Source organism: Protopterus annectens, chromosome 3.part0 (genome assembly GCF_019279795.1).
Source record: "Protopterus annectens isolate FY-2018-M chromosome 3.part0, PAN1.0, whole genome shotgun sequence".
Taxonomy (NCBI): domain Eukaryota; kingdom Metazoa; phylum Chordata; order Ceratodontiformes; family Protopteridae; genus Protopterus; species Protopterus annectens.
The window spans coordinates 1,410,732,784-1,410,756,356 of NC_056731.1; positions in this window are offsets into that span (position 1 = coordinate 1,410,732,784).

Sequence of the window (23,573 nt, forward strand, 5' to 3'; positions counted from 1 at the left end):
GCTGACCTTTGATTTGTACATTGACAGGTAGCATGCTGTCTCTACAGGGTATCCATTGATCATTTCGCATTGACGGTTACTACATTTCTGCATAGCAGGGGGGGCATACCTGACTATTTCTACATTTCTACACAGGATGGGGGGGACCACCTGACTGTTACTATATTTCTACATAGGATGGGGGGCACACCAGACAATTTCTATATTTCTACACAGGATTGGGTGGGCCCCCTGACTGTTACTATATTTCTACGTAGGATGGGAGGCACACCTGACTATTTCTACAGTTCTACACAGGGTTGGGGGGCCACACTTGACTGGTCAGTGTGTGTGCCTCATTATGGAGTTCTTGTTTAGGTGTGTGTGCATTTCTGATGGGTGTCATCAGCCACAGCTCCAGTGCATATCCAGCAGGGGTGGCTCGTGCTATTGGACTGCAGGACTGCAGCCGTCCCAGCTGTACAATCAAATACATAAAAATTAAAGCAAAAAAAAAAGAAAATAAAGAAAATAACTAAAAATAAAAAATAAACACGAGTCCCGAACATTGTGCATGCACACTCACGCGTTTTCCCGATGTCAGACTGCTGGTGAACCAGTCTGGAGCATGCGCACAAAATCCAGACATTCACCAGCAGTCCAGATTGACATCTCAACATTTAACTCCAGATATCCCAGAAATCTATGCAGTTATAACTGCATAGACTGGAGGGGATCAGACTGCAATGTCTGCAGGATGGTGATCTAGGGGGATGGACGTGCCCTCTCTCGTGGGATTTTGCTGCAGGGACGGTTAATGTACAGTCATGGATGCTGGCGATGGATTACTTACTTTCGGGGATGCTGGATTACTTACTTTGAACAATTTTCGTTGGATGCTGGCAAAGGATTACTTACATTCATGGCTGGATTTACTTTGAATAATGTTTGTGGATGGATTATTTGAACAGATCGTGGCTGCTTCACTGGCAGGTAGGTTCAAGGTATGTGTGTGTGTGTGTGTGTGTGTGTGTGTGTGTGTGTGTGTGTGTGTGTGTGTGTGTGTGTGTTTGCTTATGTACTGTTTTAGTTCTCAGTTGATTTAAATTTGAGCTTTATAATGCTTAATGTTATTCAAGGTTAAACTAAAATTTTCAGATGCATGACTGTTTATCAGTGAAAATAAAACTGTGCAATCTCTTCTGTATCTTTATCAAAATACAAAATACCACAAATCATGAATATGTGAATGGTCTTTGTCTGATTGCTATTCTCTTAACTAGGTTTAATAAGCACTACATTTGTATTTTATGTAAGGCCTTGCAGCAAAAAAAATATATAGGACTACACAATAGAACTGTTATTCTTTCATGCATCTAAAGAACTTCAAAATGCATGCAATAATTTGTATGTGATGCCAAAAAAATCACTGTAGATGATAGTATGCAGGTATATTACTGGTGGATAATTATGTTTACAGGATTGTTGTCAAGCACAGGAACTTTGCACTGACTTTTGTTACCAAAATATATAACTTGGATTTGGTGTCTCAGTTAAGCAGACATGATTTACCAGCTAATTGTGTAAATACTTAGATTTGGTTGGATGATGTTTTGTAAGTATGCACATTTCCTCAAGACTCGCTAGTTTTAGACTTGAACACTAAAACAATGACTTAGAGCAGGAAAGGTAATCAGCAACAAGTATACATTCATTCTATATTCTAGCTGTTTCTATATTCTAGCTGTTTTAATGATTATTATTTGTAACAAGTATACATTCATTCTATATTCTAGCTGTTTTAATGATTATTAGTTTAATTATTTAGTGTTAACATTTCAGAAGTATCTTTCTAATTGAGGTACTCAGCTTTTATATTAAGAAAGGTGTTGTCAGAATTAGAAACTATTTAAATAAATGTAAACGACTACAGTTTTGCACTCTAGAATGGTAATTCTATTAAATACTTAATATTTCAGATTTGAAATGTTAGTGTTAGAATAATGAAAATGTATCTTACTAGTTCTGTCATTCTTACAAATTGAAACCAATCATGTTCTGGGTGACTATCTTAATAAATGCAACTGAATACCTGCACCTTTGCAATCTGTGTTAATGACTTAATATTTTGGATTTGAAATGTTAATGATATAATAAAGAAAATGTACTTTACTAGTTTTATCATTCTTACAAAAAAGGAAATCAGCCACATTCTAGGTGCTAATAAGGAAAGATTTCCTAACACCAATTGCCTGAATATTAAGGATGGTCAAGGCCGTATCAAGAACATTTCTGACACAGGTTGGGTTATTAAAACATTGCTTTAACATTGAAAGTCTGAGAGTTTTTGTGTTTAGTAAATAATTTTAACCATAATTAACTCAGTCTATACCTAGAAAATTAACATCACATTATCTGTACATATTTGAATAGAATGGTTTCAAAAATAACTGAAGCTTTGATTACTGCTGTACCCCATATGAAAGATTGACATTCCTCTGTGGACAATGGTAAGGTGGCACAGGGTATGTGGCATTAATTCCCATGAAGGTAGTGAGTAAGATAATCTACATGTGCAGACCTGAGGATGACACTGAAAAGACCCAATGGTTCAACAGGTCATTTGAGCCTGGAGAACTTATCTCCTTCCTCTGAAAGTCTTTGGCATATATGGTAGTAACAGTAGTGATATGCACTCAGGAAAACTGTGGCTATTACAGGGGACCAGTACTGTATATGATAGGCTGGCATTGTTGCAAGCAGCTGCTAGTAATGATCATGTGAGGTATGATGCATACGACATTCTTTCCATTTTCCACTTAGTATTACTGCATGCAGTGTGGTGTCATGTGCTACAGAGAAGACTGATTCAACACAGTAACTGGTAACAACAATGTTGGTACAATATTGTTCTATAAGCTGTGTGAAAACACTGCAAGACTGGAGTAAACTACTTGACCAAGTGAACTGTAGCTGGGTGACATTGGATAGCTCAATGTGGCACCAAGGTCACATGAACAACTTAATGTGATTTCAAAATTAGGTGAGGACCATTGTGGGTAGAGCTTAGATTAAGAGTTTTAGAAGGTGCAAGCTGGAAGTGTGTGTGTGTGTGTGTGTGTGTGTGTGTGTGTGTGTGTGTGTGTGTGTGTGTGTGTGTGTGTGTGTGTGTGTGTGTGTGTGTGTGTGTGTGTGTGTGTGTGTGTAAATGCCCCAGTTGCAGTGAAACCTGTAAGGCTTGAACCCTGTACTGTAAGAGCCTGAATTCCCTACCCACCACCATTTGTGAAATTTTGCAGATTTTCCCTCATATTTTGTTCTTTTCTGTTCCTCATAACATCTGTGGTTTCTGAATAGTTAAATTCTGAGATATTTCATGGTGCAATGGTAGCATTGTTGCCTCACAGCTGCAGGTTCTCAGGTTTGACTCTTGGTTAGGGTGCCTTCTGTGTGAAGTGTGCATGTCCTCCCTGTGTTTGTGTGGGTTTGCTTTGATGGTGCAGTGGTAGCATTGTTGCCTCACAGCTAGAGGTTTTCTGTTTTGATTCTTGGCTGGGGTGCCTTCTGGGTGGAGTCTGCATATCCTCCCTGTGTTTGTGTTGGTTTGCTCTGGTGTCCTCCCATGTTACAAAGACATGTGTCTGCAGTATTTCTCCCTGGGCCTCTGCTGAAAATTGTCTTTTGTTCTGTCAGACTTTCCTGGTTAACAAATGTTAAATAAATAAATAAAATTGTCAGGCATTTGAATTTCAGACTTCATATTTTCAGAAAGTACATAGTAACACAAAACCTTTTATTCTAGCAATTTTCTAAGTTTATAAGATGAATATTTGAAATCTGTCCCTATTTTGGGGACTGTATTCCCCCATTATTGGCTTCATCCAGGTTTTCAGTGCTAAGGTTGAGAGCTATGGCAAGAACTGAATTCACTGAATATGTTTGAGCGCTGTATTCCCCCATTACTGGGTTTGTCCAGTTGTTTTTTTGCTAAGAGGTTTACAGCTATAGTGAGAACTGAATTCACTAAATTATAGCCATTTAGGTTTCAGTCTTCCTCTCTTTCACAAAGCAGCTGATTTGACATAAATTATGTTGCTCTGACTGTTTTGTACAGGGACCTGCGTTCAAGACTAGGCAGTAAAATGTATGGTGGTAACACAGCATTTTATTCTACCAACTTTCCAAGATTATATAAGCAATGTTTGTGTCCCTGGTTTTTGGGCTTTTGCCCCCCCCCCAATAAATTTTGGCTTTTTCCAGATTTCTTGTGCTGTGAAGTTGAGATACAATTGAGTATTGAGTAGATTTTACAAGGAGCTGAGAGTTGCAGGGGAAGAGAAGTTTAGTGCTGCTTATGCTGAGTCGGCTTGCATTGTTAATAGCACAACAGGTTGTGTACTTGCTTTTGATGCAGAAGGCTGTGGGTTCTACTCCCACAAGGGGCGGATGCTGCCGTACTGAAAATGTCCTCTTTGGTGAAGATACTAACTAGCAGCAACCTCTACATTAGTTACAGATCTCTTTAATGTGGAATTATTTAAATGACTTACTTCTGCAGAGATTGTGCATATTTACTGATACTGGTGTATTGTATAAGTTTGAGTAGACTTTTTTATGATGAAAATTTTCTCAATTGGGCAGTTTTGTCATTATTGATGCATGCATTTTGTTTCATTGTTTACTGGAAAAATGTTAGAAACAATAAATATAAAACACCCTCTAACAACTGTACTGTATTATACAAGGAATATAATTTAATACAATCAGGAAGGTGTATCACACAACAAATGTATGTTTTGTGTGCAAGGGGTCTATCATTTGAAAACAGCCCAAAGTTAATCTTTATACTACCCAAATGTATTTTCTTTGAATGTGGATTGTACTGCTGTTTCAATGAATGTGAGTTTCAAGGGCAGAACTTTAATGCTAAAGTCTATTTTCATTGTGAGACTACATTGCTTTGTTTAGCAGATGTTTTAGTGTTTATGCTGTAAAATACAAAATAAAATTTCAAATAAAATCCAAATCATCATAGAAGTAAAGCAGTATGCACATTGCAGTGTTTATGTTAAATGGGGCGAAATAGCCAAGTAATGGGGCATTGGAATGGCTGCAGGGGGTGGCTCCATTCGACCATGATTTTTTGAGGGGGAAGGATGGCAAACTCAGACAGCCCCGGCTCAGCTAAACTATACCTCTCAACTGTCCAGATTTTCATAGAATGAATAGAATTTAGCTTCTTTTTGGTTTGTTCCTCAGAAAATTTGTGGTTTTCTGGCAAATCATTTAGGAATTAAGTCACTAAATAATGGCAGACACTGAGTTTCAGAATTCATAACCTTCAGAAAAATGCATGCTAAAGCAAGACCTGTTCTATCAACTAAGTTTATACAAGAGCAATTTTTAGTACTGTTTGTATGTTCCCCCAATATATTTAGCCTTGTCTAGATTTCCTGCATTAACAGGTTGAGTGGTACGTGCAAATTGCTTTATAGAACTGAGCATATCCAAACCTCTCAAATGTCCCCATTTTTGGCTCAAAATGTTGCACTCCCTCTAATCCCTCTGTAAAATGTCAATTTTGGAAGAAATCATGGAGTGTTTACAATTAATAAATAACTGTAATAATCAGAGTTATAGATTACATTTATTTCAGAAATGCATGTAGATTCATTTATTTTGTCAGCTGCTCAAGCTAACAGTGCTAATATTAAAAAGTGTCCCTTCTTTGACAGGTTCCCAGCTATATTGTGTGGCTATTTTATATTTTTGCTTCACATTTTTGGTCCATTTTTCATAGAATTGTGGTTTTCTGGAAAATTAGTGGCAAATAATTAAAGATTGAAGTAAGAAAATAATGACAGACATTTCAGTTTCAGATTTCATACCCTTCAGAAAATTCATAATAATGCAAGACCTACTATTCTATTAGAAAGTTTATAAGAACAATATTTAAATATTGTCCTTAATTTTGGGCCTGACTTTGTCCAGATTTCTTGCTCTGAGGTTGAGAGGTATGACAAATGTGTCAGGGCCATTGCAGTCAGCCAGAGACATTTCAAGTTGTGACATACCTGTTGCACCCCACTCCCCCATGTAGTGACTCTGGATGTGCCCAAGCAAGGCAAGGAGCAGTTATGTAGTATAATTGTACAGAGTATCCCCCCATCCAAGGTAGATGCAAGTACTACAGTGGCATTTCATCTGTCTTGCTTGATTTTGCAGAATGCTCTGGTTTTCTGTCATATTTTTATTCTGTTGATTATGCTTATTATTATTCAGAAAGTGCCTGTTGCTCTGTGTTTAAGTAGCAATGATTTCATGACCATCAGGTAAACTTGTCTGAGATTGTAAGATGCAAGTAAGCTTACTGTTAAAGAATTACCAACATTGAAAGCCTTTTTGTTGTTGCTATGCAGAGAATACTTACATAACTAGATAACGTATAAGCCTTGGGTATTGAAATGCATATGACAATATTTATAATAAAGGACAGGATTACAGTACTTTAAGAAGCTCATTAGCTCATTACCTTTGTTGGAGCCTTGTCATCATCTTTGCAGGCTTTACCCATAAACTACACAGCATGTCAATCTATCATGTGTGGTCCATAACCTGTGCAGTAATCCTTTAAGCAGTTTATCTTGAGCTTGGTTCTTGTTTGCTGTTCATTTTTTACTTTGATCATGTTTTCCCAATTAAACAAATAGATAGTTGTCAGGTAGCAGGTCTTTTTTGGATAAGAAACATTTTTACAGGTGGCGGGTATCATTGCTATTTTCAGCATGTTACTTGGTGCTTTTTATAAAGCTGAATACAAATTATAATTAGAACTGCAGTGCAAGGAGAAGTGGTTTAATATGAATGCTGCTTGTTTGTCTTGTACTTGATTTTGACTGGCAATCCTGTAATGTATTTAAAAAGTAATTTATTTTTTCATGCCTCACGACCTTTTTGTTTCCATCTAGATATTAAGTAAGCTGTCATGCAGCCAATGCATTGAAATATTCTTTTTTTCTTTTACACTTCATTTTGTCTTGATTGGACTCTCATAACAATGGTTTGGCACCCAGGGCAACGTATTTAATTAAAGTTCCAGTTTTTGTGGTTTTGAGTATAGCTCCTCCCCTTTCTAGTTGGTCACACCCCTTCACATTGGCCCCACCCATTCATCTGTCTCCTGCAGCCCCACTTCGATTTGAAGTCAACAGCCACCACTGGTATCCAGTATCCCCCACTAGGTGACCGTGAGGGATGTTCCCATTGACAAATCTCTGGTAAAGCTGCATCAGATGCCAGAATTGGGAATCATGATAGCTTCCAGAGCAGCCATCACACACATTCATTATTATGCCCTGGGCATCGCACACGACCTGGCAGTTGATGGAGAGGAAGCCCTTGTGGTTGATGTAGACCCTACCCTGCTCACCAGGTGGAGCTTTGATGCATATGTGTGTGCAGTCTATTGAACCCTCTACCTCGAGGTATACCGCTATTTGGTGGAAGAGGCACATATTGCTGGCCAACGCCTCATGGGTGTTGGGGAAATATATGTGCTCACCCAACATGTGCTGACATGGCATCCAGGAACTGGTGGAGTACCCTGGATGCTGATGCCTGTGAAATCCCCATCATATTCCCAGTCGGCCTTTGGAAGGTACCTGTAGCTAGTATTCTTAGGCCTACATATACCTTGGTATCCACTAGGATGGGTTCACCTCTGTTAGTTCTGTGTGTCAAGCATGGCCGGCACAGCTCAACAATTTGCTGTAGGAGGTCCCTGTCAGCCCTATAGTGCTCCACTATCTCCAGCTCATGTAGCCCTTGGTAGGTTACCCTGGGTCTGTGCACTCTTCTCCGTCTCCTCACTGTGGGTTGGTCGGCAGCATTCACATCCTCACCAACCTCAGTCTCTTCCACAAGTTGTATGATAGCTATTGCAGCCCCTAGAATGTTGCTGTTGTGAGTGTTAAAAGTTCCCCACTTGTTTACACCAGTGGTGTAGAATGTAGGAAAAACCAGAGGGGAAAGTCTTTGCTTAGTTTATAGTAGTGTTCTGGGCTGGGCTGGTCTGCTGCCTGTGTAATTGGCTGATTATGATACATTTCACCTGCCAGCTAAGCTAGTTCTCCTTGATTATGTTCCTACTGCTGTTTTCCCTTCCCATTGCCTTCCTGTTTAAGCCCATGTGCGTCCTGTGCAGAGTGCTCAAATGTGCACACTGCTGCTATTTCGAGGTTTAACCTCTTTTTTCTTCCTGTAAAGCCCGGTGCTCGGCGAGCACACCTGCTTAGCCTTTGAAAAGAGTGCTAAGCAGGTTTAGACACACACCCTAGCTAGGAGCAAACCCGAGCCACAGGGCTCCAATCTGCTTACAGTATGCCTGACATGATGTCATCTAACTCCTTGGCTTGCAGCAGGCTGTTCATACTCTTACACTGTTGGGACCTGACTCAAATGCTGTGGAAAACTGGGATTCACTATCATTCCCCTCATTTGCATAGGGTTGCCTGCTAATGTATAGTTACATGTCTCACACTGAGCTTCCCCCTTAGCAACCACTACTCACTGGCCAGATTGTCTTCTGCCTACCATTGACTTGCATGGCAGAATACTGATTTTAGTTAGAATGCTTATTTTAGGTTTATTGTATTATTCCCCCTGATCCTGTTTGCGCGCCGCTGCTCTACAATTAACAGCCAAGATGGGCTAAAAAAAATTAAAAGTAAATTTTTTTATTTTTTGTTTTGTTTGCAATGCCAATTGGCTTATACTTGGCCATTGGCATACTTCCTCAATGATATGCAGCCTTTATTTGGAGCTGTCACGGCTCTGTTTTGGATTTTGCAGCAATGTACTCAGTTACTAACCGAGTACATTTCTGCAGATTGCACTAGTCCTGCACGGACGGTCACAAGCTTCCTGGATCGCAAAACCACCTCATTTGCATGGATTTCTCCTGAAAATGGGGTGATTTGCATACAAGGGCTTAGTCCGTGCAGGATTAGTGCAGGAGCTGTCATGCACGCCCCTCTAGGCTGTTCCTGGATCGCACGGCAGACATATTGCCTGCTAGAGCTCCTGCACTGATCCTACACACTGTGCAGGGCATAGTGAATCCGGAAAATAGTCTAAATAACCTAAGATGGGTTTAACTTTATTATCTTTAAATACCAATAGCTTAAACAATCCTAGCAAGAGATCAAATCTACTGAAATATTTAAAACTGAACAAAGCACAAATTGTCTCCCTTCAAGAAACTCATTTCAAAACAAATGACAATTACAAATGGAATCCTAAGGAATATATGATATTGGCGCAATCCACTTATAAGACAAAAGGGGTAACAATCTTATGGAAGACAAATGTGATTAACCCAGAAATCATTTATAAGTATGAAGATAAAGAAAGCTTTATGGCATTAGTAATAGTTAAATATAATAACAGAATATGGACCCTAGCCAATCTATATTGGTTCCCAGGCATTGGAACAGGAACTGTTAAAAAACACTTGGATTTCATTGCCAATAATTATAAAGGCAACTTAATATTAGGAGGAGATTTTAACTGTATATTTGATATTTCTGAAACTGCAAATAAAAGACCGCAGCGTACATCTGCTGTATCAAAAACTTTAAACTAGTGGGTAGAATCATTTCATCTTGTAGATACTTTCAGATTTAAAGAAGATAAATCTTTGTTGTTTTCCCATCAAGATCACAGATTTGGTACCTAAACTAGAATAGATAAAATATTTGCTGCCCATGACTTACACTCTAAAATCTTTCTTTTCTCATTCACTCCCTGCCCCTTTTCAGACCAGAATTCATTAATACTAAAACTTTAAAATTGGTACAAACTATTAATCTTTAACTCCAGAATTCCAGCATAGCAACATCTTTCGGCTTTTCCTGGTTAGGGGTCACCACAGTGGAACTCTGGTCTGCTAATGATTGGCATTGGATTTTTACAGTGCTGAGTTGCCAGCCCGACACCCAACCTTCAAAGAATGCACACCCATTCATGCTGCGCACACCTACCTGCATGTTTTTAATGTCACTCAACTGTGGGGAGGACATGCAGACTTCACACAGAAGGCATTCCAAATGAAAATTGAACTGGGAAACCTCATACTGTGAGGCAATGATGCTAACCACTGAGCCACCGCGGCCCCCTATAGAATTCCAGCATATATAACTAAAATTAAAAAGTTCAAACCCTGGTTATTATTTGAATTACAGTTCTTCTTAGATATTAATTACTCCACAGAAATAAATAAAATAATGATATGGGACTCATTAAAAGCTTACATATATGGTAAAACCCTAACTTGGTATAAAAAAAATCAGAGAATGGGATTCTAAATTATTAGGTCTACAATCCAAACTTTTGTCAGGAAAAGCTGAAAAAAATCAAAATCATTTTGAGATGAAAAAGAAAGTATTAAACAATAAATACAATGAAATTCTAATGCATCAAACTAGTTTAGGTTTAGAAATACTAAAAATGAATACCTTAGTCACTTCTCCCAAATATCTACATAATGTATCCACAAGAATAAAAAATAATCAAAAGCCAATGACATTAAAAGTATCTTCCATGAAAAGTAAGGGAAAAATGTCTCAGATATAGGTGACATTCTTGATGCCTATAGAAATCACTATAATGAACATTTTCAAAATGAAAATATACAAATTGATCAATTAAATCTAGATAAAAATGTTTTAATATAAAAAACATACCAGAAAAATTAAAACTAGGTCTGCAAGCACCCATATCCTACAAATAAATTACAGATACAATAAAGAGGGTAAAAATAATTAAGCTCCAGGTATAGATGGCATAATTTTGGAAATATATAAACTTTTTTTTCAAAGATACTATCCCTCTTCCATAAAACTCTATTAGAAATTTAGTCACAAGCTTTAATACCAACCTCTTTGAGATATTCCTTAATCACACCAATCCTAAAGGAAAACAAATCCCCAAACCTCGGTACCTCATATAGACCTATACCATTATTAAATAATGATTATAAGATATTTATGACAATATTAACTAACAGAATGAAAATACCACTATTCAAAACAATAAATAATGATCAAACTGGATTTATATATCATAGACACACACATGACAATATTAAAAGGATAATTTATTTTATAGATTATATTGATAAAGAAAATAAAGAAACACTCATAACTGGCTTAGATATAGAGAAAGCATTTGATTCCCTAAATTGGGACTATTTATTCAAAATGTTGGTGTTATTTGAATTTCCTCCTTTCTTTGTTCATCAACTAAAGAATATATATACAAATAATTTAGCATATGTTAAGCTAGGTCCTTTAACCTCTGAATCTATACATATAAGAAAGGGTACTAAACAAGGATGTCCCATGTCACTGTTTGCTTTGGCCATTGAAATATTGGCAGAATCAATATGTAACAATACAAAAATCAAAGGAGTAGATGTTTATGAACAATATAATTCTAAAGTAATGCTCTTTGCTGATGACATATTATTAACATTATCCAAAACAAAAGAGATATTAGAAGAATTAGATATTTTAATTGACACCTTTTATAGGACTTCAGGACTCCATTTCTATAAATCAAAATCAAAATTTTTATTTTTAAATAAAAAAAAAAAGAATTGCAGATGAAGGGGAATCACATTATAGGGAAACAAGAATCTACCTTAAAATATCCAGGAATTGAGTTATGCAAAGATAATAATGAATTAGTCTCAACAGACTACAATAATGCCATCAATACAATTAAAATCTCTGTGGAAAAGTGGAACAAAATAATATTAACATTTGAAGATAGACTACAGTTAATAAAATGGTTTTGCTACCCAAGATTCTATATATAGCTTTGGCAATACAACTGTTACCAAAATAGGAATATACTCAAAGAAATAAACTCATGCCCAATACAATTTTTATGGTTTCCCAACAGAAACAGAATAGCTTTAATACATCATATCAGACCCTGGAAACAGGAAGGATTAAACTTTCCTGATATAGAAACATCTATAAAAGCATCAATATCTAAAACAATCTCAGACTGGATAAGTCCAAATTATTCTGCGAATCGGAAAGAATTACTAACTGTAATATCAATAAATGAATTTGATTTACAAAAATAAAATTTCAAATAACAGATAAAAACAATTTGCCATGGCACATATTATATATTAGTATGCAATATAACATAACTAAGCCCACTAAAACTCGTATGATTAATTATTTCATTGACTCATTTAGATAAATTATTAATGCAAATATAGATTTAAAATCTGGTTTGATATTTTAACACCATTCATAGCTACAAAGAGTTATCCACATAAAATATACAGAGAAATAATTTCTGGGAAAAAAAAGAATTTGTTTGTTGGTTTCAGTGTATCAAAGAACTAAAAGTTCTGGATATGCAAACAATAGAAACAAAATACAAAATTCCACAACAAGACTGACTAACTATGCAAAGCATTCTGATGTATTTACAAGATTTATGCAGAATAAGTAGTAATTCTTCATTTAAAGAAATACCTAAACTTACAAAATACCTATATGAAATCATATATAACGATTATGACATGGGAAATAGTATTTCAGAATTTTACAAAAAATTGATAAATTATAAAACAGCACCCAAATCCTCACATTGGAATTATATAACAAACGGACACTCATTACAGCTAACTGAAGAAATTAAATCAAATATTTTATTATCATTAAAGCATACATCCTTTACACAATACTGGAAAGTTTTTAATTGGAAATGGTTGCACAGAGCATTCTTAACTCCTGATAGAATTACTAAAATTAAATCTTCCACAAAGGGAATATGTTGTAGGTATGCGCAAATACACAATGCAAATTGGATTCACATTTTTTTCGATTGTGTTAAAATTAAGCCATTTTGAAATGGTATTAAAACTTTTTACAAGCTTTATTTAATGAATTGTTTAACTTATCTAAAGATCTAGTATTATTAAATGTGTATGAAGGTCCTCATTTGGATGAGTCAAATATGTATCTAGTTTGGACAATATCTGCAATCTCAAGGAAGTGTATAACAAGAAGATGGAATACAAACACAATACTGACTTTGGAAGACATATAAAGCCTACTGAAGACTACAACATTGCTGGAAATTAAAATTAAAGAATTAAGGATTCATCCTAAGCCATTTACTAACAATCCATGGGAAAAAAAGTCTTATCATTAATTGACACTTTACAATAACTGAACAGATACACTCTAATAGCTAGATTATTATAACTATAAAGTAATTGTATATATTGAGGTATGTTATAGTATCAGGCTGATGTAAATAGTGTCTATAGTTATTTAAGATCTTATATACAAATACTACGGAATTTATTCAACTGTATTTGAAAAATAAAAAAATTTAGAGAAAAAAATGTTTTTAAACAGGTTTTGCATAAGAGACCTCCAAAAAACTGCTGGCTTCTCCTTTGAATGTTAATTTTGTGCTAGAGATACTAATACTTACTGCATCTGAACCAGTTCATCTGGCTGACTTGTCATTCTTAACATGGAAAAAAAATGTTGCTGGTTGCTCTGACCACTGCAAGATGAGTATCTGGGTTGCAGGCTGTTATGGTGGGTCAGCATTATCTCATTTTCCACAGAGACCGGGTTTCACTGAGAAGGAATTCTTCTATGCCTAAAGTGGTATCTAAGTTTACTTTCAACCAAACTATCCATCTCGCTGTGTTCTTTTCTGACCCGATAACGTAGGAGAAAGGATACTTCATACCCTAGATGCCCACAGACCACTCAAGTACTATCTTGACAAAAGAAAATCTTTTAGAACTTCCAATCATTTGTTAATTTCTGTGAAGGTAAGAAGAAGGGACAACCTGTGTCAAAGCACACTATTTCCAAATAGTTGCCTTAGGCTATTACCTTTTGTTATTCCTACCACAACAAAACTATTCCAGGCAGGATCAAGGCACATTCTATTAGGGTCTTGGCATCATCTATAGCTATTTTAAAAAGTGTTGGATTCTACAAGCATTCCAGAAGCAACAATTTGGTCCTCTGTACATACTTTTACAAAGCCATACAAGCTAGCTTCCTTCTCCAGGTTTAGGTCAAGCTTTGGTAAGACCATTCCCCAGAGTGTCCTGGACCCTTCCACCTCCTAGATATTCTAAGCTATGGTAATCTAACTACATAGCTAAGGCTATTGCAGCATTGATCAATATGATGAATATAGTACAGTTGTGTAAGTATACTTACCACAACAGTAGATGTTTCAGTGATCATTGCTGCAGTTGCCCCTACCTCCTTTCACACCTTTGTGTTTTGGTGTGTTTTTATATCAAGGTGCAGACATTTATTTTTTGTTGTTCCTAGCAATGTCATCTCATTAGACAGCTGACTTGTCTCAGCTGGTATAAAAGTTCTGAATGACTTGGCACCCAAACTTGTCTTTTTAAACAGCTGAGCTGGAGTTGACTAATGGTTTGGGCACATGGAAGGTGCCTTGAAGCTTTGGAAGCTGACTGGTAGTTATAGTATTTTCAGGATATAACCCATATAGCTTAGAACAGGCTACAGTAGCAGTAATCATTTGAATATCTATTGTTATGGTACATTAACTTACAGAACTATACTCTGTTAACAGGATTGATGTGCATAGGAAGTCTTTTTATTCTTAAATATATATCTATATCTATTTCTATCTATATCTGTATAGATATACATACATATATCTATCTATCTATATATATATATATATATATATATATATATATATATATATATGTATGTATATATACATATACATATATATATATATATATATATATATATATATATATATATATATATATATATATATATATATATATGGGTCCCCTATGAAATACCGAACACTCAGAATCCCAACGCCCAAATTATTGAGACCAGAAGCCCGATACCCTACATTACTGAAAGACCAGAAGCGCGAAATTCAAAATCCCGATGTTAAGGGATATTGAGTTAGTGCTTCTGGTGTTGCGGTTCAGGTAAGTATCTGTGTGTAAGTGTGTTTGTGAGGGGCTTTAGTGTGTGTTAATGTGTGTTGTGACTGTGGTGTGTGTGTGAGGGACTGTAATGTGTGGTTGTGTGTTTGCACAGGGGGGGGGCAGGGGGGGGCTTGCCTCCCTGCTTAACTATAGTGTAAGATTATTTGCTTGGGTTTGGGGGGACACTGTGTTTATGTTTTTGTGTGTACTGTATGTGTGTTGATCGTTCACGATTTTGAATTTTGCAGTTGTGGTCTGTCTTGTGGTATTTTGGTCTTTTGTAGTGAACCCATATATATATATATATATATATATATATATATATATATATATATATATATATATATATATATATATATATTTATATATGTATGGGTCTATATCATATAGTCGAAGTTTAATAACTTCAAACACGGAATGTTCGAACCATCCTGTTCGAAGTTAAAAAACTTTGACTATGGATAAAAAACAAAAAAGAAAAGAAAACAAAATAAACTGTTGTATGCCCCCCACACCCCCGCTACTTTTAAATATATCAACTCCGAGATCGCACCTCATTGAACAAAATGGAAACCGCCCCTTGTGGAGATTTCCATTGAAATGCCCGAACTTTTGCAAATTCGAACTTATGGTCTCGACCATATGAGGTTCATACTTCCAGAAGTTTGACTATCTGATAGGAACCTATATATATATATATATATATATATATATATATATATATATATATATATATATATATATATATATATATATATATATATAAATACAGTTTACTATCAAAAGTCTGAAAGTTAATTTACCATTACCATTAATATGGTTGAGGGTAAATGTGCAAAAAGTGAAAATCCTGACCTGAAATTGCATCACCTTGGAACATCGAGACGCAGCTTGCATTTGTGACTTTGAGCGTCGCTTTTTACAGTTGAATCATGCTACACTGGAATTGGGAGAATTACCCTTTTCCTCACTGTAGTACAATCTCGGAGTTAGAATATATAATTAGCAGGAGGTACGGAGGGCTTTCCTCCCTGCAAAACAGAAAAACAGTGTACGATTTATCAATAGCTTTTTTTTGCGGATGATGAACTGTACCGAAAATGCTGGATGTTGAGTTTTGACTTTTTAACATTATGTCATTTTGAATAATTGGCATGACAGTTGCCAATGTTATTTTTCACACAATCAAACGAAAATAAGTCTTTCATGCTTTTGATCGTAAGCTTATGTGTACAAATATATATTCATATACATATAGCTGTATAGCTCTCTATATATCTAGATTCATCAGTCTATCTTTATATATTATTTATTATGGTTTATATAAATAGATAGACAGATCTAGATATATAGGTATATCTAAATTTATCAAAGGGCGATCATGCCTGTTAAACCTGGTGCACTTGTTAGAGACAGTCACCAAGACCCTGGATGAGGGAAAATTTGTGCATACAGCTGACTTACTCTTAGCCAAGGCTTTTGACACTATCTCCCACTTAGGCATCATTGACAAACTCACCCAGCTAGGTATCAAACCTTATATCATTAGATGGGTCACTAACTGGCTCACTGATAGAACACATATAGTCAAAATAGGGGAATTCACCTTAAACAACAGACCTGTAACCAGTGGTGCTCCACAGGGATCAGTCCTGGGACCTCTACTGATTGGAATCTATTTCTCTGAAGTACAAGCAAAAACTAAAGGTTTGTGACTGACAAAATTTGCTGATGACTGCAAACTGGAAGCAGTCATAGTATCTCCAAATGATGTCAACATCCTACAAGAGGGTCTTACACAAACAAATGATTGGTGTCAAAGTCATGGCCTTAAACTAAATGCAAAAACATGTATTATCATCCCTTTCACTAAGAACAATGTTCATGCTATTATCACCCCTTTTGGTAAGAGCACTTTTCCTGCTAACTACCACATCAATAGAAACACCCTAACTATGCACTCAGTGGTGACAGTGTTGGGCACACAGGTCTACAGCAACCATACATTTGATCACCATGTCTCCATGGGGGTAAGAAGGGCATTCTGTATTGCTCATATTGTAAGTAAGGGCATTGCCTTCAGATAAAAAGAGAAGTTATAACCTCCCTGTACTAATCCTTCATCAGGCCAATAACTAAATACAACTCCCCTTTTGGTATGTACCTTTCAAAGCACCTGACACAATTGTAGAGACCACAAAGGTTCCTCACAAGGAAAATTCAAGGTCTTCAGCATCTGTCCTATGTGGATCATCTGAAATAATTGTCACTTTTTTCTTTTTTATACAAACTACTCAGAGGCAATCTCTGCCTTGCATATAAGGCAGTCTCTTTCCCTGATTTATTGGAAATGTTGCATATCCACAAGTCAAATGGTGCACAGGTTACTCACTCTAAAGATCTTAACCTGTTATATGACATTAATAGAACGTGATGCAGGTACAGATTTGTCTCCCAGAGGTTACTACACCTTTGGAACAGACTCCCACTTCATGTCAAACAGAGAATTTTATTGGCCCTCTTCAAACACAATCTGGATGAGTGGATGGGTATCCATAAATTCACCCCGGGTGTTTTACCTGTGTCCCTCTTGAACAGGGATAATAGGTGCTGATCATGGACATAAGTATAGAACTTGGCTAGGCTTGTAAGTGTCTTAGGACTATTAGCCTAGTAACATCCTATAAATTATTATATTATAATATTATATATGGACATACACACAGACACACAGATACACACACATACACACACACACACACACACACACACACACACACACACACACACACACACACACACACACACACACACACACACACACACACACACACACACAGGCTTCAATTGTAGAAGAGAGAAAAAAGCCAGTTCATCTGATCAAAAATAAGCTGATAGCATCTACCAACTTTTCTTCTGTGTGAGTTCACATTCAAGATGGAATCACGGAATTTACACTTCCTCCACTGTATTGCAGACTGAAAAATGGTATATATAATTAACAGGGGGAGGGGGTGCAGGAGGTCTTTCTCCCTGCAAAAACATGCTTAACTTTGTTACGCTGTGTTTTGTGATTGGCTGATGTTTAACTAGTTGTGTCAGACTACTTTCCTTTCTACACGCTAATTTTGTTATATGTTGACATACAACTATATATATATATGTGTGGTAGAAAACAGTGAATACACCCAACTTTGACATGCTAAACATCAATGTTTTTACTTTGAAAATGCTGGCACTGCCAAGCAGCTAGTTGCTTCAAGAAAAAGCCTCAGAGCATAGAAAAGTAAAAAGGAAAACAGAAAAAACAAATGAAAACATTTACCAGATTTAATAAAATCCATGTAGGCACAGTGTAGAACCTGCAAGGAATGTATCCATGTAACAGGCACAGTTCCCCCTTGGCAGTGTGCCGTGCATATTAATGATGGTGTGCTGCTGAGGGAGATCCAAGGAACATGGATATTGAATCAGTATAAACAGAGGTATAGAAGCTACCCACGGCTGCAGATAAGTGTGAGACTTCCTGTAATGCTCCTTACCACTGTTGTAATGTTGTGAAGTGTGTCAACTGTATAATGTTATTTTTATGATGCATTATTTTTTTTGTAATTCGTTTTTTTTTTTTACTGCCTGTTTGAGTGGTGCAGAACTCAGCAATGCCAAGCTGTGCTCACATATAGACAAATGACACCTGCCAGATATCTAAAAATAGAAACCAGATATAATTATCACAATTAAATCTTTTTTTTTATTTATGTTTATGGGGTGGAGAGCACAACAGAGCCATGCAGATCTCATACATACATGGCCGACCCCTGCCAAATATCTAAAAATAGAAACCAGATGTAATTAAGTATTTAATTACAGTTGTGTTTAAGCATGTTTGCATGGCACATCACAGTGCTCAACAATGCTAGTAGTATATGTGAAGGTATAATGTCCAGCTAGCTACATGTGTACAGTTATGGTCTTATGTGTAGTAGGTCTTGGGTTTGAGTCTATAACAGGAAGTATATGTCAGTAAATGAATGTACTATTTTTCTTTAATTTCATTAAATGGTTGTGAATTTTGGCACTGCTGCACTTTGCTAAGCACTGTTCATTCATGCTAAGCAGTGCATAAACTTGCTAATGGTTGCGCGGTCCTCTACTTCACTAAAACCATGGTTCTGTGAGTTTTCATGCTTCTTTGCTTTGCTTAGCTGGTTTGTGCACTGCTAAGCAACACAGTGATTTTTTTGAATGTTGCTCAATAATGTGTAAGTGTGGGAAAACAGTCTATATTAAGCTCAATAATCATGATAAACGAATACTTACAGCAGGAATGTAGTAACTGATTAAAAATGCACTAGTCAATAACATTTATGTTTTCTACCATGTACTATATACAGGCTATTGCAAAATAATAGTTTTACAAACCATCAGTAAGTTTTATATTTTTATGTGTATACAAAGGAACGAGTAGATACACATACATATAAATATGAGCAATAATGAATAGACTTTATATATGGACATACAGGGTCGTAGGTCATTACGCTCATTTATGATTTTTATAGATTTTTTATAAATATTTTTTTATAAAGATTTTTATATATAATTGTTTGTCATGTTTGTTGTCAGTATAAGTAGTACAATACTAGGTACGAATTTGTCATGCACATGTAATAAATTTGTAGTGGAATGTGCTTTTGCAAACAACAGAAACACCACAAAGTAAAGTGTCTTGCTACTTTGTTTCAAAAGTTACACCTACTGGTAATCTTATTGGGTGACTGGGATCACATGATTTGGTAAAGCCGGTATTTAAAACATTTCTAAATGTAGTTTGTTACATCTGAAGAAGCTTTTTTATTTATAAGATGAAAAGCACTTTATGTATACTGTGTTTTGATTCAACATTAAATCTACAGAGTGAACTACTGTGAACTACTGTGTCATGCTTTCTTCAACACTGGGATTATTCGAGTGTATTCAACAGTTTGTTTGTTTTGCTCTACTTTAGGATTCTGCAACAGTCATTTGAGTTTGTTAGATTAGGGACTTTTATTTTAAAGTAGTTATTAGACAGGCTAAAGGGTTAAATTGTGCTTCATTATGCATAAAAGACAGTTAAGTAGAAAGAAAAATAACCTTGCTGGTCAAGCATGAGAGATAGTTTATTAAAAAGGAAAGATAAAAATAAAGTATGTGAAAAATACAGAAATACAGAATGTTCTTTTCTCAAGGGAAAGATACAATCTTGCCAGCTACAGAATGTTCCTTAATGAAATGTTAAATAAAGCACATATGAGACAAAGCCTGAGACTAAGATAAGGAGGAGTAAATAAGGAAAATTACTGGACTAAAGCAATATAATATGTTGTGTTCAGGATAGCAGTTCACTTAAGGTTAGTTAGTTCATTTGACCTGGCACTACAAAGACGATTAAGCTACAATACATTCACTCGACCCTGAGTACAGAAGACAGATCAAATAAAGACTATTATTATTTTAGTTTACACTGTTCAGGACAATCAGAATATGCCATGCAGTAACTTTGGATATTGTTTATCAGCAGGATTGTAGTGTCAAAACCATTGCAGCAGAGCTGTATGCATAGATTGTCTATGGTAAGGTTGCTGCAGTCAAGTGTATTACTGTAATAGCTGAAGCCAGCAAATCTAATGGCCTGCAAACGGTATTGCTTCACTCACAGTACTGTCCAAGGCTATCTCCAGGCCAGTATCAGTCACAACAGAGGCACAGCAAAATAATGGGTATAGTTCCCCATACTAAAGGGGTGGCGTAAGCCACAAAACTATGGGCTAGGCTTGTAAATGCCCTCGGGCAGATAGCCTAGTATGAACCTATGAACCTATGAACATAATGCTTTCTCTTCCTTAGACATCAGTTAATAAAGGTATATGGGTGAGGTAGCCCAGACTATGGAGATATATTGTGTGTGGACTTCACAGATATTTCAAACCAATAACAATAAAATGTGGTCACTAGCACTGTTGATTCTAAGCTACTTTTTCATATATGCAGTATGGTTGTATTCCATGCATGTGTATTGTCACTGCAGCCTAGTATAACACTGTAATAGTACTAGAATGCCAGAGGAATGTCCTGTAACTGGCATTGCTCGATTCATAGTATAGTTCCACATGATCTCCAGGCAAGTATCAGTCACTCAATAATCAGCAGTGACTCAGTAGCTCAGTCTGTCAAATGCTTTGTATGCAGTACATTTTGCCACACACAGTCCTGGGCTCAGTTTTGAATCCAGTGATATGTGGCACTACATTTTCAGTATCAGTCATATAATACTCACATTTTCTGTCTCACCAGGAACACAACAAATATATGAGTGAGGTAGCCCATATTATGAACAGATATTGTGTTTAGATTTCACAGAATGTTAACATCAATACCAAGAATGTGTTCATCAGTATTGTTGAATCATAAATAAAGCTGTGTAATCCCAGTATGGCTGTATCCCTTGCATGTCTGTACTAAGTTACTGCAGTCATTTATTACATTATTTGCAGATGTCCCTGCAGTCACAGCTATTGAGTTCTACTCCCATGCCTGCCAACTAAGGAATGATGGCTGTTTTGTTTACTTACTGTACACAAACATGCCTCTCAAGTGCCACAATTTCTCATAATGTAATTAAAACTGCCCAATTTGGCTGTCACATGATTAGTAGATAAATTATTACCTGAAATGCAATGTATTACCATATCTGTTTACAGAATACCTGGGTAGTTATATAAGTCCACATTATGTGAAACTCTTCTGAGTAGTGGTGTACCTGCATTTGTTACTGCTTGGCCCATACTGACCCATGCTAACAGCTTGAGAGGTATGTACGTGGTACATCAGTTATAGGAGAATTGTAGTCAGTGTACTCAAACCTGACACTACATACCTGTAGAGTATATACGTCAGTGTTTTCAGGGATATAATCTACAATGTTAGTAATGGAATGTATCTCTCTCTCTCCCCCACCCTTTATCTTCATTTATTTATTAGAGTTATTTATTAATATGATTTAATATTAACATATTTTGTTAAATGAACTATATTCTGTATACATGTGTTTCATTATTATTATGTTTTGCTATGACTTAATAATAACATATTTTGTTAAACTAACTATATTTTGGAAAATGTGTTTGATTATTGCTATGTTTTATTATGATGCAATATCAACATATTTGTTAAACTAACTGTTTTGCTAGCCCTATGGGTTACTTTGTACTGGCATGCTGTTACCATACTGACTCTTATGTTACTTAATGTTGTGTTGCACATAATATATATCAATATGTATTTGGATGAATAAATATGATGTTTGATTCTGTAAATACTAACATTGGTTTTGTTATTACTAGCCATAACTTATTGTTGTACCTCCTTTACCACAGCACATCAAGGTAGGCCAGTTCTGGCTGATTCCCCCTGCTTTGCCTCAACTGCCCATGACACTGGGTCCCAGCACATATGAGACCCAGACCAGTGTTGCTTCCTCTGCTGTCCCTGCACTGCCTGTGGCATTGGGTAGTACTGCTCCAGGGGATGGGGCCCAGCCACCCTCTGGGAGTGGTGGCAGAGGGGGTGATGTCACCCATGTGGAGCTGCCAGTCTTGGTGTGCAGTATAGTCCACCAGGGCTATGACTGCCACTTGTGCCAGATTGAGGGCATGCTGGCCACGCTGGTGGAGCAACCTCACCCAGGTGCCCAACCAAGCACAGCCACCCTCAGGGCAGTGATGAAGCAGTATCAACAGTCCCATGGGTGGGGATGTGAGTCACACTGATGCTGTCTGAAGCTACATGGGACTCAGATTCCACAACATCCTCCCTATCCAAGGTGTTCTCCCCCCTCATGTGTTATACACTGTCCCTGTCTGCTGTCTTGTCTGTCTTGTCTGCAAATGCATCCTCACCTACCCATCTTACCTCTTCCACATGTACCTATGTCCATTCTCCAACATTCCACTCTCACCTTAAAAAAAAGGGCACCTGTCCCAAAACAAATATCACCCCATACATAGCTGTCCATTTCACACACATGTCCACTCAACACATGTAATTCGGTCCAATTGGCTTGACAATGCAGTTATGTTGTCCTCACCCCTCTCTCAGGGGTTTGAGAATCCAAATTCATCTACAAATCTGTCAAACTGCACAGTTGTTGCTGTACAAGAAATGGATAGCTATAGTTCTTCCCTACACCCTTCCTACACATCCCTCTGTACCTTTCACTAAGTTTTTCTACCTGATTGCCTCTATTTCACTACTTTTCTCTCTCCCCTTTTTCTTTTCTTTATATTTTTTAGCATGGTGATATGCAATGGATGCTCTGTGTCATGCAGCTTCGCTAAGCTCAGCTAAAGAGAACTATAATGACTATATGTGCTTCTAACATTGCAAGACACATGTACAAAATAAACACCTCTGCCATGTTTTGAACCTGAGCCCATCACACCTGCAGCACACTGCATTAACCCACCACACTACGCAATTCTTTAAGCAGGTGGTTTTAACAAAA